Source organism: Quercus robur, chromosome 9, assembly GCF_932294415.1.
Source record: "Quercus robur chromosome 9, dhQueRobu3.1, whole genome shotgun sequence".
Classification (NCBI taxonomy): Eukaryota; Viridiplantae; Streptophyta; class Magnoliopsida; order Fagales; family Fagaceae; genus Quercus; species Quercus robur.
Window position 1 is genome coordinate 44,833,352 of NC_065542.1, and position 12,443 is coordinate 44,845,794.

The window sequence follows — 12,443 nt, forward strand, 5'->3', positions numbered from 1 at the left end:
TATGTTAAGCTAGCACTATTTTCCATTATAATAATGGAAAGAATAAACATGCTAGTAATTATCTGGCCAAATAGCACAATTTTAGAAAAAAAATGCACTCTGACAAAGTTATTTAGTTATGTAGCTTAGTTTTGAAACTCGAGTTTTAAGCAAGTATGGGATATTTAACTGCTAAAGGAAGATTGATATTTAATTGTCATTGTACAAGAGGGGTTGCTTAAGATAGAACTATATATGCCCATTACTCTCATTTATCATTGTAATTGGAAGTTAATTAAACCAACTCATCAAACATAAACTCTCAATATGGTTGCTCAATATTTGGAAGAGAAGGAAACCAAAAAGAAACACTAATTTGCTCTCTTGTTCTGTAGTTAACAGCGTTAATTTAGACGTTTGTACACCAAAACATTAAACATAAACTGTCAGAATGGTTGCTCAGTAATTGGAAGAGAAGAAAATGAAATCGCAAAAGTACCAAAGATGACAACATATATACATGTACCAACCCAATATGACGCATTTCTTTGAAATTTGGAAGAGTCCTCAGTGTGGGGTTCTTAAGGGACTTGAAAAGGTAGTTTCAAAGCAAAGACCTTATATGATTTTTAAAAAAAATTTCCCCTACAAAAGAATGCATAAGCAATAGATTGATACCTCAAATTTTTAGTATATACTTTCTAGAAAATTTTCTCCTTAAAACATGCATGCATTCTTTTTAATAAATAAAAAAAAGAAAAAAAAAAGAAAAAGAAAAAAAAAAGAGCATGTATAGGTAGGCAGAGATTGAAGAAAACCAAACTCAAATAAAGCACATAAGACGCATAGATTAATAGTGAAATTTTAGAATATCAATTATTCAACACTTTGTTGAATATAGTTAGTCATCATTTCTTCATAACATAATCATACAGTATATACACACATAATTTAGAGTAAATTACAAATCCACCATGAGGTTTTGGGGCTGATCTGAGCATCATATCACTTCGACAGTTTGACATGTATGCAACGATTGGGGACAAAACTTAAATTTAAAAAAAATAATTAAAAAAAAGGACCCATTTAAGGATGAAATAAAAGTTGCCACCCTTAGACCAATGTCAAAGTCCTCGGCATCATCATTGCATGGACAATTCAAATTTTATATGGTGCTTCTGTTCACAATTGCACAAGAATATCAAGCTGATGTGAGAAAAAAACTTACTTTGTTCTTCAGAAACTCGTGATTTGTAGACAAACCAAGTCATTTCAATCCTGTTGGAATGTATTGACAAAAGTATGAAAAAAATAATAATAAAAAAAATAAAAAACAATTACTAACATGAAAATGTACACAAAAAGGGACTTCTGCATATAGAGATAACATAACGAGCACAATTAAAAAACAAAACAAAACAAAACAAAACAAACTTCAGCATTTAATGGTAACATGTGCCCAAGTATATGATATAATATCTTGACCCAAAGTCCTGAACAATCAAAATTTGTAAGAATGATTTATGTGCATTCATGTTAAATGAGTCAAGTTCATCGACACCATCAATGTAGTGGTGTTACTCTGTACATATAACAAACACTTCCAACATATGCAGCATCTACATGAAACCACATACAATCGCTCTATCTTAAGAGAAGATGCATTGCAAGCATTGTAAGATTGTCCAAATCTTCAAATGCGTTAATTACGTAAAATAAAATAAAAATATCTCACGGGGCAGTCTTGAGGCTCTTTTAACACTGATAACAATAAAACACAAACTCCTCCATAACAAGTAAAACATTGGAAAGAGTCTATTTGGTGTTTCTCAAAAGAGAACGTGGGGGTAAAATTCGCCAGCCAACGTTGGGCCATAGTACTTGTACTAAGCCCAACCACAATAAGTAGCAAAGACACGGGCAGAGGACCCCCCAGCCCAATCACGTTAGGCCAGGCTTACTTAGGGGCGTCCAAGGAGGAGTACCTCCTCGGACGCACCAAATTGGAGTCCGATTCACACCCTTTACATGGAGAAAGGTCTTCCAAAACCATGGAAGGTAGCAGGACGTTCCGGGGGGGGGGGGGGCAACCACAACTGCCGCATTAAATGCAAGGAAGCTACTTTTCCAGCTGCATTAATGTGGAAAGGACAGGAGAACAGAATTATCTTGGCCAGTGCAACTCACAGAAAAGAAGGAGGATGTCCTATGGGACAGGCACTCAAGTAGATGCCCAGATGATTAACAAGTGTAGGGTCATTATCGTAGGAAGGATGCTATATAAGAGAAGAAAATCCCCATGGCCAGGGGATCGCAGAAAAAAGGAAGAAAAGGAGAGAGAAAGAGAAAAGGAGTTGAACGAACAAAGCATAAGATACAGCCCCACGGACTGTTATCCCAAAAGCTTAGAGGAATATCCCCACGTCCAAATGGTTGCATGGCTTGTTCGTAACTATGTTCACGCTATCAAGCCCTAGTTCTGTAACCTACTCTCTACAAATTCATTGTTGAGGGACTTTTGGGCCAGAATCACTTGCCTGTTGGGCCTGAGCCCCAAAAACAGCCCCTACAATTGGCGCCGTCTGTGGGAAGAACTTGTGTCTCGACAAGTGAAACAGTAAGGGATGGAAAGATCAGGTCCGCGCCAAACCGAACGTGCAGAATCTCAACGACAGGACAACTTTCTAAACCTCGAATGAGCGAAGGACCAAGATAATCAACGAGAGGGCAGTGTGAACACCTCTCACACGAATAGAAGCCGCTCAAAAGGGAAGGATCACGCGTCCCACCAGCACAACGAGCGGAAGGCTCTACAGCAAGAGATTGACGACTTGAAGAAGAAGCTGTGTCGAGCCCAGCGAAAACGTCCTTCACCCATTTCGGACACTAGCAGTGGTGAGGACGGTGAATATAGACGAAGGTCGAGAACCCCTCCGAGCGAGACGTTTTCTTATGAGGAAGAACGGCCCCACAAACGTGGTTGCAAAAGCCCGTCTTACCAAGGCCTGGCCAATGACGCCATGAGCAAGGCCCTGGATCAAATCTCCCAGTCGCCATTCACCCGTAGAATAGAGAGGGCAATGCTTCCTCGGCGGTTCAATCAGCCAACGTTTGCCATATACAATGGTCGAACCGACCCAGTGGAGCACGTGAGTCAATTCAACCAGAGGATGGCCGTCCACTCCCGGGATGAGGCGTTAATGTGTAAGGTGTTTCCATACAGCTTGGTTTGATGCCCTCCCGCCGAATTCCATAGATTCCTTTAAACAGCTGACGCAGGCTTTTGGTTCCCATTTCATCACCAGCACTAGAGTCCCTCGGCCCCTCGATTCCCTCTTATCCATATCCATGCGAGAAGGAGAAACGCTAAAGGCCTACTCGGACAGATATTGGAAAACGTACAACGAGATAGAAGGAAACTACGATGACGTCGCCATTAGTACATTCAAAAGGGGCCTGCCGACAGAGCATGGCTTGAGAAAGTCTCTCACTGGGAAGCCAGTCACCAGTGTACGACAGCTCATGGACAGAATAGACAAGTACAAAAGAGTCGAGGAGGACCAACAGATTGGGAAGGGAAAGGCAAAGGTTGTCCCTCAAGAGAGGAGGGACTTCAGGTCGGACCGCTTCAACAGCAGTAACAAGCCGAGGAGAGATTACATGGAATAGTCCGGATCTACTGGGGCTCAGGTAGTCCACGCGGTGTTCCGAGGACCATTGCACGAGATCCTGGAGAAAGTAAAGCGCGAACCCTTCTTTCAGTGGCCGAACAGGATGGCAGGCGACCCCTCAAAATGCAATCAGAATCTATACTGTGCATATCATCAAGAGCCCGGTCACACCACTGACGAGTGCAGGAACTTGAAAAACTATTTGGATCTGCTTGTCCGAGAAGGAAAGCTAAGGCATCTGTTGCACCGCCCTGAGCAGTCGAATGTCGAAACCAGACAAGGCACATTGAGGCCACCCATAGGCACGATAAATGTCAATCTTGCCGCACCTGGGAGAACCGGTTCCGGCCCCTTCAGAGTAATGTCAGTGGGTAGGTTCCCGACAGAGCCAGGCGAAAGAGGATCCAAGCGAGCTCGAGTGAGGGCCCCACCATTAATCGGGTTCACGGAGGAGGATAAGGAAGGAACTATTCATCCCCATGAAGATGCCCTAGTCGTGACGCTCAGAATAGGAGGTTATAACGTGAAGAGGGTGTTAGTCGATCAGGGTAGCACCGTAGAGATAATGTACCCAGATTTGTATAAGGGGCTGAACTTGAAGCATGAAGACCTGTCGCCATACGATTCACCCCTGCTTAGCTTTGAAGGAAAAGTCGTCATCCCGAAAGGCATGATTAGGCTGCCTGTGCAAACAGACTCAGAAGTAGTGGAAATGGACTTCATCGTGGTAGATGCATACTCCCCCTATACAGCTATTGTGGCACGGCCATGGCTTCATGCACTAGGGGCTGTGTCGTCGACCCTGCACCAGAAAGTGAAATATCCGTCGGAAGGTCGAATCAAAGAGATAGTAAGGGACCAAGGAATGGCCAGACAATGCATGGTGTCGGCAATCTCTCGACGATCAAGCAGCGGACCTTCCACTTCAGCCGGGAATAGCTTATAGCAATCAAGGACCTCGGTCCTAACTACGGGTAATGGAGGACCGGCCATGGAGGTGAGCTGTGAGGAGCTGGAGAAAGTGCTCGTCGGATCAGACCCCGAGAAGTTTTTCCAAATTGGCTCGGAATTACCAACACAGGAGAAGTCGGCGATAATTAATTTTCTTCGACGAAATGAGGACGTATTCGCCTGGGATCCTTACGAAGCCCCCGGGGTGGACTCAGACCTCATACGCCATCACCTTAATGTTAATCCGGCTATTACACCGAAGAAGCAGCCTCCCCGGCGCCCGTCAAAGGAGCATGCGAACGCTGTGAGAGAGGAAGTCGCAAAATTGAAGAGAGCTGGGGCTATCAAGGAAGTATTCTACCCCGAATGGTTGGCAAACACAGTCGTGGTGAAGAAGAAGAGCGGGAAATGACGGGTCTGCGTGGACTTCACGGACTTAAACAAGGCCTGCCCGAAGGATCCTTTCCCGATGCCGCGGATAGACCGACTGGTAGATGCGACTGTTGGGCATCCCCGAATGAGTTTTTTAGACGCTTTCCAGGGCTACCATCAGATATCCTTGGCCACCGAAGACCAGGAAAAAACTGCTTTCGTCACCCCAGTTGGTAACTATCATTACAAGGTGATGCCCTTTGGCCTGAAGAATGCCGGGTCGACCTATCAAAGGATGATGACTAGGATGTTTGAGCAGCAGATGGGCAAAACTATCGAGGTGTATATAGACGACATGGTAGTAAAGAGTAAATTGGTGGCCGACCACATCAGAGACCTCAGCGAAGTGTTTCAAATCCTGAGAAGGTACAAGCTGCGACTAAACGCATCCAAATGCTCATTTGGGGTGGGATCGGGGAAATTCTTGGGCTATATGGTAACCCACCGAGGAATCAAGGTTAACCCTGACCAAATAAGAGCCATTCATAGCATGCAGCCTCCTCGGAATCCCAAAGAGGTCCAGAAGCTTACAGGCATGATAGCCGCTTTAAACCGTTTCATCTCCCGCTCAGCGGACAGATGCAGGCCTTTTTTCCTCCTGTTGCACAAGTGGAAGGGTTTCGAGTGGACTGAAGAGTGTGATTTAGCCTTCCAACAGCTCAAGGAATACCTCGCCCGACCACCGATCATGTCCAGTCCCGACGCCGATGAGGTATTGTACGCATACATCGCAGTCGCCGCTCATGTGGTGAGCCTAGTGCTAATTCGAGAGGACAACGGCACGCAGCGGCCCGTGTATTACGTAAGCAAATCACTACAGGAGGTGGAGACCCGATACCTTCCCCTCGAAAAGGCAATATTGGCCGTCGTGCAAGCTACACGGAAGCTCCCCACTATTTTCAGGCACATACAGTAGTTGTGCTAACCCAACTCCCACTGAAATCAGTCCTCCGTAGCACCGACTACACAGGAAGAATAGCTAAATGGGGAACCATCTTGGGCGCCTTCGACATTAGATACATGCCTCGCACTGCCATAAAAGGTCAGGTTCTCGCCGATTTGGTAGCTGAATTCGCGGAGCCCACCTTAGAAGGGGTGGAAGTGTCGGGATCACCGAGTGCCAATAGGAAATTGGTCGGCACGATCTCTCAGCAAGAACACGATAAGTGGAGAGCATACATCGATGGTGCAGCAAACCAAAGGGGCTCCGGGGTGGGACTCATTCTAATCTCTCCCGAAGGTATAACCTTAGAAAAGTCGTTGAGGCTGGGATTCCCGGCAACGAATAACGAAGCCGAGTATGAGGCACTGTCGGAGGGGATGTCTATGATCCGGAAATTGGGTGGGAAATGCGCGAGCGTATTCTCAGATTCGAGACTCGTAGTGGGGCAAGTAAATGGGGAATTGGAGGCGAAGGATGAAAGAATGCGAGGGTACCTAGCCCGGGCTAAACACCTGCAGGCCTATTATGACGACTTCCGTTTAACGCATATACCCAGAAGTGGGAATACCCACGCTGATTCTCTAGCGACACTGGCCACCTCCTCGGCTCAGTCCCTTCCGCGGGTTATTTTAGTTGAAGACCTCTGCCGCCCAACGGAAGAGGAGCCCAACGGTATTCGGGTACACAACGTCGGGGAGGGACCAAGCTGGATGGACCCTCTTGTTCGGTTCTTAAAGCACGATTCCTTACCGGACGATAAGGTTGAGGCTGACAGAATCAGGAGGAGAGCTTCTCGATTCTGGTTGTCCGAGGATTCCAAACTTTACAGAAGCTCATTCTCAGGGCCATACTTGCTGTGTGTGCACCCAGGGGCTACGGAACTCATCCTGGAGGAGTTGCATGAAGGGATTTGCGGAAGCCATACAGGGGGCCGGTCCCTTTCCCACAGGGCCACGACGCTGGGTTACTGGTGGCCAAGCATGCATAAGGAGGCTCTGGAATATGTGAAGAAGTGTGACCAATGCCAAAGGTTCGCCCCGAACATACATCAGCCGGGCGGAGTACTTAACCCGTTGTCCAGCCCTTGGCCAATCGCACAATGGGGCCTAGAAATACTAAGGCCGTTCCCCAAAGCTGCCGGGAACAAGAAGTTTCTTCTCGTCGGCACCGATTACTTCACGAAATGGGTAGAAGCTGAAGCGCTGGCAAACATTAGGGATGTCGATGTCAAGAAGTTTATCTGGAAAAATATTGTCACCAGGTTTGGGACACCACACACCCTGATCTCGGACAATGGCCTCCAATTTGACAACAAGGCCTTTAGGGAATATTGCAATGAACTGGGGATTGTCAACCGATACTCCACACCAGCCTACCCGCAGAGTAACGGACAGGCAGAAGCCATCAACAAAACCATAGTGAATGGACTGAAGAAGAGGTTGGACGACACGAAAGGGAGGTGGGTTGAAGAGCTAGCCCATGTCTTGTGGACGTACCACACCACGCCTCGCAGGTCCACGGGAGAAACCCCCTTTTCGTTGACCTACGGGGCCGAAGCCGTCATCCCATTAGAAATAAACTTTCCCCCCCAGAGGACTACTGCATTCAACCCCATTGCTAACAACGGACTTCTGGAGAAAAGCCTGGACCTCCTCGAAGAGAGAAGGGAAAGCGCGATGGTGCACCTAGCTTATTATCAGCAAAAGCTCAAACAGGGCTATGACGCCAAGGTGAAGTCGAGGCCTTTGACGCCCGGGGATCTAGTGCTGAGGAAAGTCCTGGGCACCGCGAGGAACCCTGCATGGGGAAAGCTTGGACCAAACTGGGAGGGCCCATACCGAATCACATCCGTGGCCGGCATTGGAGCGTACTTTTTGGAAGACTTGGACGAACGTGTAGTGGCACGTCCGTGGAATGTAAATAACCTGAAAAGGTACTTTTATTAATGAAAGACACTATACTTGATGCCGTGTTACTGTACAACTATTTGGGATAAGTGTTAAACAGAACCCAAGTCCTGCATGGCTCCTCGGACCACAGACTTGGGGGAAATTAGCCACACCACGATTCTCGATAAGTGTTAAACAGAACCCAAGTCCTGCATGGCTCCTCGGACCACAGACTTGGGGGAAATTAACCACACTTCGATTCTCAATAAGTGTTAAACAGAACCCAAGTCCTGCATGGCTCCTCGGACCACAGACTTGGGGGAAATTAATCACACCACGATTCTCGATAAGTGTTAAACAGAACCCAAGTCCTGCATGGCTCCTCAGACCACAGACTTGGGGGAAATTAACCGTTATGCGATTCTCACTAAGTGTTAAACAGAACCCAAGTCTTGCATGGCTCCTCGGACCAAGGACTTGGGGGAAATTAACCACACTTCGATTCTCAATAAGTGTTAAACAGAACCCAAGTCCTGCATGGCTCCTCGGACCACAGACTTGGGGGAAATTAACCGTTATGCAATTCTCACTAAATGTTAAACAGAACCCAAGTCCTGCATGGCTCCCCGGACCACAGACTTGGGGGAAATTAACCGTTATTCGATTCTCAATAAGAGTTAAACAGAACCCAAGTCCTGCATGGCTCCTCGGACCATGGACTTGGGGGAAATTAACCACACTTCGATTCTCAATAAGTGTTAAACAGAACCCAAGTCCTGCATGGCTCCTCGGACCACAGACTTGGGGGAAATCAACCGTTATGCGATTCTCACTAAGTGTTAAACAGAACCCAAGTCCTGCATGGCTCCCCGGACCACAGACTTGGGGGAAATTAACCTTTATGCGATTCTCACTAAGTGTTAAACAGAACCCAAGTCCTGCATGGCTCCCCGGACCACAGACTTGGGGAAAATTAACCATTATTCGATTCTCACTAAGTGTTAAACAGAACCCAAGTCCTGCATGGACCCTCGGACCATAAACTTGGGGGAAATTAACCGTTATTCGATTCTCATGAGTGTTAAACAGAACCCAAGTCCTGCATGGATCCTCGGATCACAGACTTGGGGGAAATTAACCACCCCACAATTCTCACTAAGTGTTAAATGGAGCCCAAGTCCTGCACAGATTCTCGGCCACAGACTTGGGAGAAATCAGCTTCGCAGTCGTTTTTGCCTAATTATGAATTATCGCTATTCTAACGTACTCATTCATTTATACTTAACTTTCAGCAGTAAATGACAAAACCAATATACATTCATGATGAAAACAAAATAGAATAAAGCAACGATATCTGAAATGAAATAACTTCTGTCATTTAATCTTCAAAGTAGCTCGGTTCACAAACATTAGCAATGATAAACAAAACGAAACACAAACACAAAAAGCAAAACAAATGAATTCCTACACCACGTTCCTAAGAGCCCTGAGTCGGAGCAGGCTGATCATCCGCTGCTTGGTTCTCCGGTGCAGTCTCCTGGGCCTATGCAAGGATCTCGCTGATGCGAAGACTGTCCTCGGGTGACTTGCCCTGCGCGGCTTGCTCCGTGCCCCCAGCCTCGGGAACAGTGGAGTCTGTTGGAAGAGGCTCGGTGGAGGCCACCTCGTCAGGAACCTCGTGTATGTCCTCCGGGAAAAAGATGTTTTCAGTCTTCCTGAGATCAGAATCTGTTGGGATGACTGCCCGATCCAGGGCTATGCCCCAGGACGTGGTGACGTATTCCCTGCAGACGGTGGCAACTTCCTTGGCCAGTCTGACCTCAGTATCGTGGACTCCACGTTCATATGAAACCGCCACAGCCTTCTCGGCAGCTTCCCTGGACAAGCGAGCCTCCTCCTTGGTCCTTGCAAGCTCAGCCCTAAGCTTTGAAACCGCCCGCTACTCCTCTGTCAGCTTCTCCTCAGAGTGGCGGAGCTGTATGCGTAGCTCGTCAGCTTGCTTTTCAGCATTTTTGAGGCCAGCTTCTGCACTCGCATTAGCCTTCTTCACCTCCTTTAGCTCATTACTCTGACGATCAAAATCTCGTTTGAGATCGCCAGCGGCCCTCTCAGCTGCAGAACGGGACTAAGCCTCCCTATGCATGTCCTCACGAGCCTTCTTGGCCCACTCCTCAGCAACAAAAATTTGTTGAGTGACCTGCGCTCGGACGGAAATGAAAACACTATTAAAACATGACGATAAGAGGGTACACAGTATAGAGACGAGATAGAAGATTCCACTTACCATGGCCATGTCCCTCTTCAGTGACATGAAAAGTTCTGGAACAGGTTCACGGTGCATTGATGGGGGGCCAATCTATGACCACGTAGGTAATCCCTAGTTATTCTCCCTATTGGAATCGTCATTCCTCCTTCCACGAAGGCTATCATTGGAATTGCGACTTCCCCTGTTTTCCTCTTGAACAAAATGTCCTCCTGATGGCAATACTCTAAACCTACCTCCGGTGGAATACGATACTTCGCCCTGAAGCCCGCCATACCGGCCGGAAAATCTACCATTTTCTCAAGCCTACCCATCCCCTCTAATCCTAAACAACTTGAAGGCAGTTTGATTAATGATGAATAACGAAGAAGAAGTGCGCACTTACGGGTAAGAAGCTCGACGGAGTCTTCAAGAGAGTGGCGGCGAAAGTGAGAACGGACTGAAGGAGAAGGCTCTGAGATGTTCTGAGTACTGGAGTGTTCGTTAAAAGTGGGCGACGAACACCTGCAAAACCTTATACACTCAGAAGAAGTCGAACAGACATACTTACGTCTAGAGCAAGTGAAACGCTGTCCACCGTAGATCCGGCCTCCAACCGTTGGATTGGATGAGTGTAAAACCCCAAAACCTGCAATTACTTTCCCCCGGGTCATTCAACGCCCTCAGCATTAATGAGGCACGTGAGGGCATACTCCCCCCCCCCCTCCTACACGTGTGAAGCAGGAATCCACCACAAACTGTCCAGTAAGTATCAAAATCCCGTCTTTCCTCCTCGGACCCAGAAGAAAGAGCCGGAATTTTGAGGGGCTATTGTGGGGGTAAAATTCGCCAGTCAACGTTGGGCCATAGTACTTGTACTAAGCCCAACCACAATAAGAAGCAAAGACACGGGAAGAGGACCCCTCCAGCCCAATCACGTTGGGCCGGGCTTACTTAGGGGCGTCCGAGGAGGAGTACCTCCTCGGACGCACCAAATGGGAGTCCGATTTACACCCTTTACATGGAGAAAGGTTATCCAAAACCAAGGAAGGTAGCAGGACATTCTCGGGGGGGGGGGGGGGGGGGCAACCACAACTGCCGCATTAAATGCAAGGAAGCTACTTTTCCAGCCGCATTAATGTGGAAAGGACAGGAGAACAGAATTATCTTGGCCAGTGCAACTCACAGAAAAGAAGGAGGATGTCCTATGGGACAGGCACTCAAGTAGATGCTCAGATGATTAACAAGTGTAGGGTCATTATCGTAGGAAGGATGCTATATAAGAGAAGAAAATCCCCATGGCCAGGGGATCGCAGAAAAAAGGAAGAAAAGGAGAGAGAAAGAGAAAAGGAGTTGAACGAACAAAGCATAAGATACAGCACCACGGACTGTTATCCCAAAAGCTTAGAGGAATATCTCCACGTCCAAATGGTTGCATGGCTTGTTCGTAACTATGTTCACGCTATCAAGACCTAGTTCTGTAACCTACTCTCTACAAATTCATTGTTGAGGGACTTTTGGGCCAGAATCGCTTGCCTGTTGGGCCTGAGCCCCAAAACCAGCCCCTACAGAGAACATAAAGAATTTTTTTTTTAAGAGACATAAATATTACGTAAATGAATTGCCTTTTAACAAACCATTTCTCTCTCTTGTAATTTTTCTTCTTTTTTGAAAACTTGGTAAATTCTAATACATAATATCTAATCCACATTGAATTTTTTAAAAGGAGAAGCATCTTGCTAACTTTTTCAATGCCGTAAAAGGATAGGGATTGAAAGACACATTCACCCTGCATGTTTTCCTCTGCCCCGCCAAGTGGATAGGTTGGGGACAGTGGTTGATTTTATAATCAAGCCAATTTCGAGTCATGGACACAAAGGGTGAGTTAGGCATCAGCTTTAAGTTAAGTTTTAGCTTTTAACTTTTATGTACAGTTTTTCAAAACATCATTTTTTTTCCCCTTTTTTTCTCACTTTTTCAAATTGTTTTAAGGTACAAATTATACTTCAGCACACTTTCATCAAAAAGTTATCAGCAAAAAACTAGATAAACTGTTCCCAAACAGACACTAAAAGGCCTTTCTTGATCATTTGCATAAACCACATCTTTTCAAGGCCTTTTTTGCCAAGCCTCCTTAAATTATTGTCAAGAGCAGCCAATAGAAAAACTAAAACAGCTTCACTTGTCATGCCCTGTATCATTCCACCACCTTGTCCTACAACAAGATTTGCAACATAATTTTGAATGCTTCATAAACTGAAAAACAATCCAATTCCAAAATATCAAAACTACCCTTGTATGCCTAAGTTTGAGGTTTAAATTTAACTTCCAAAAGC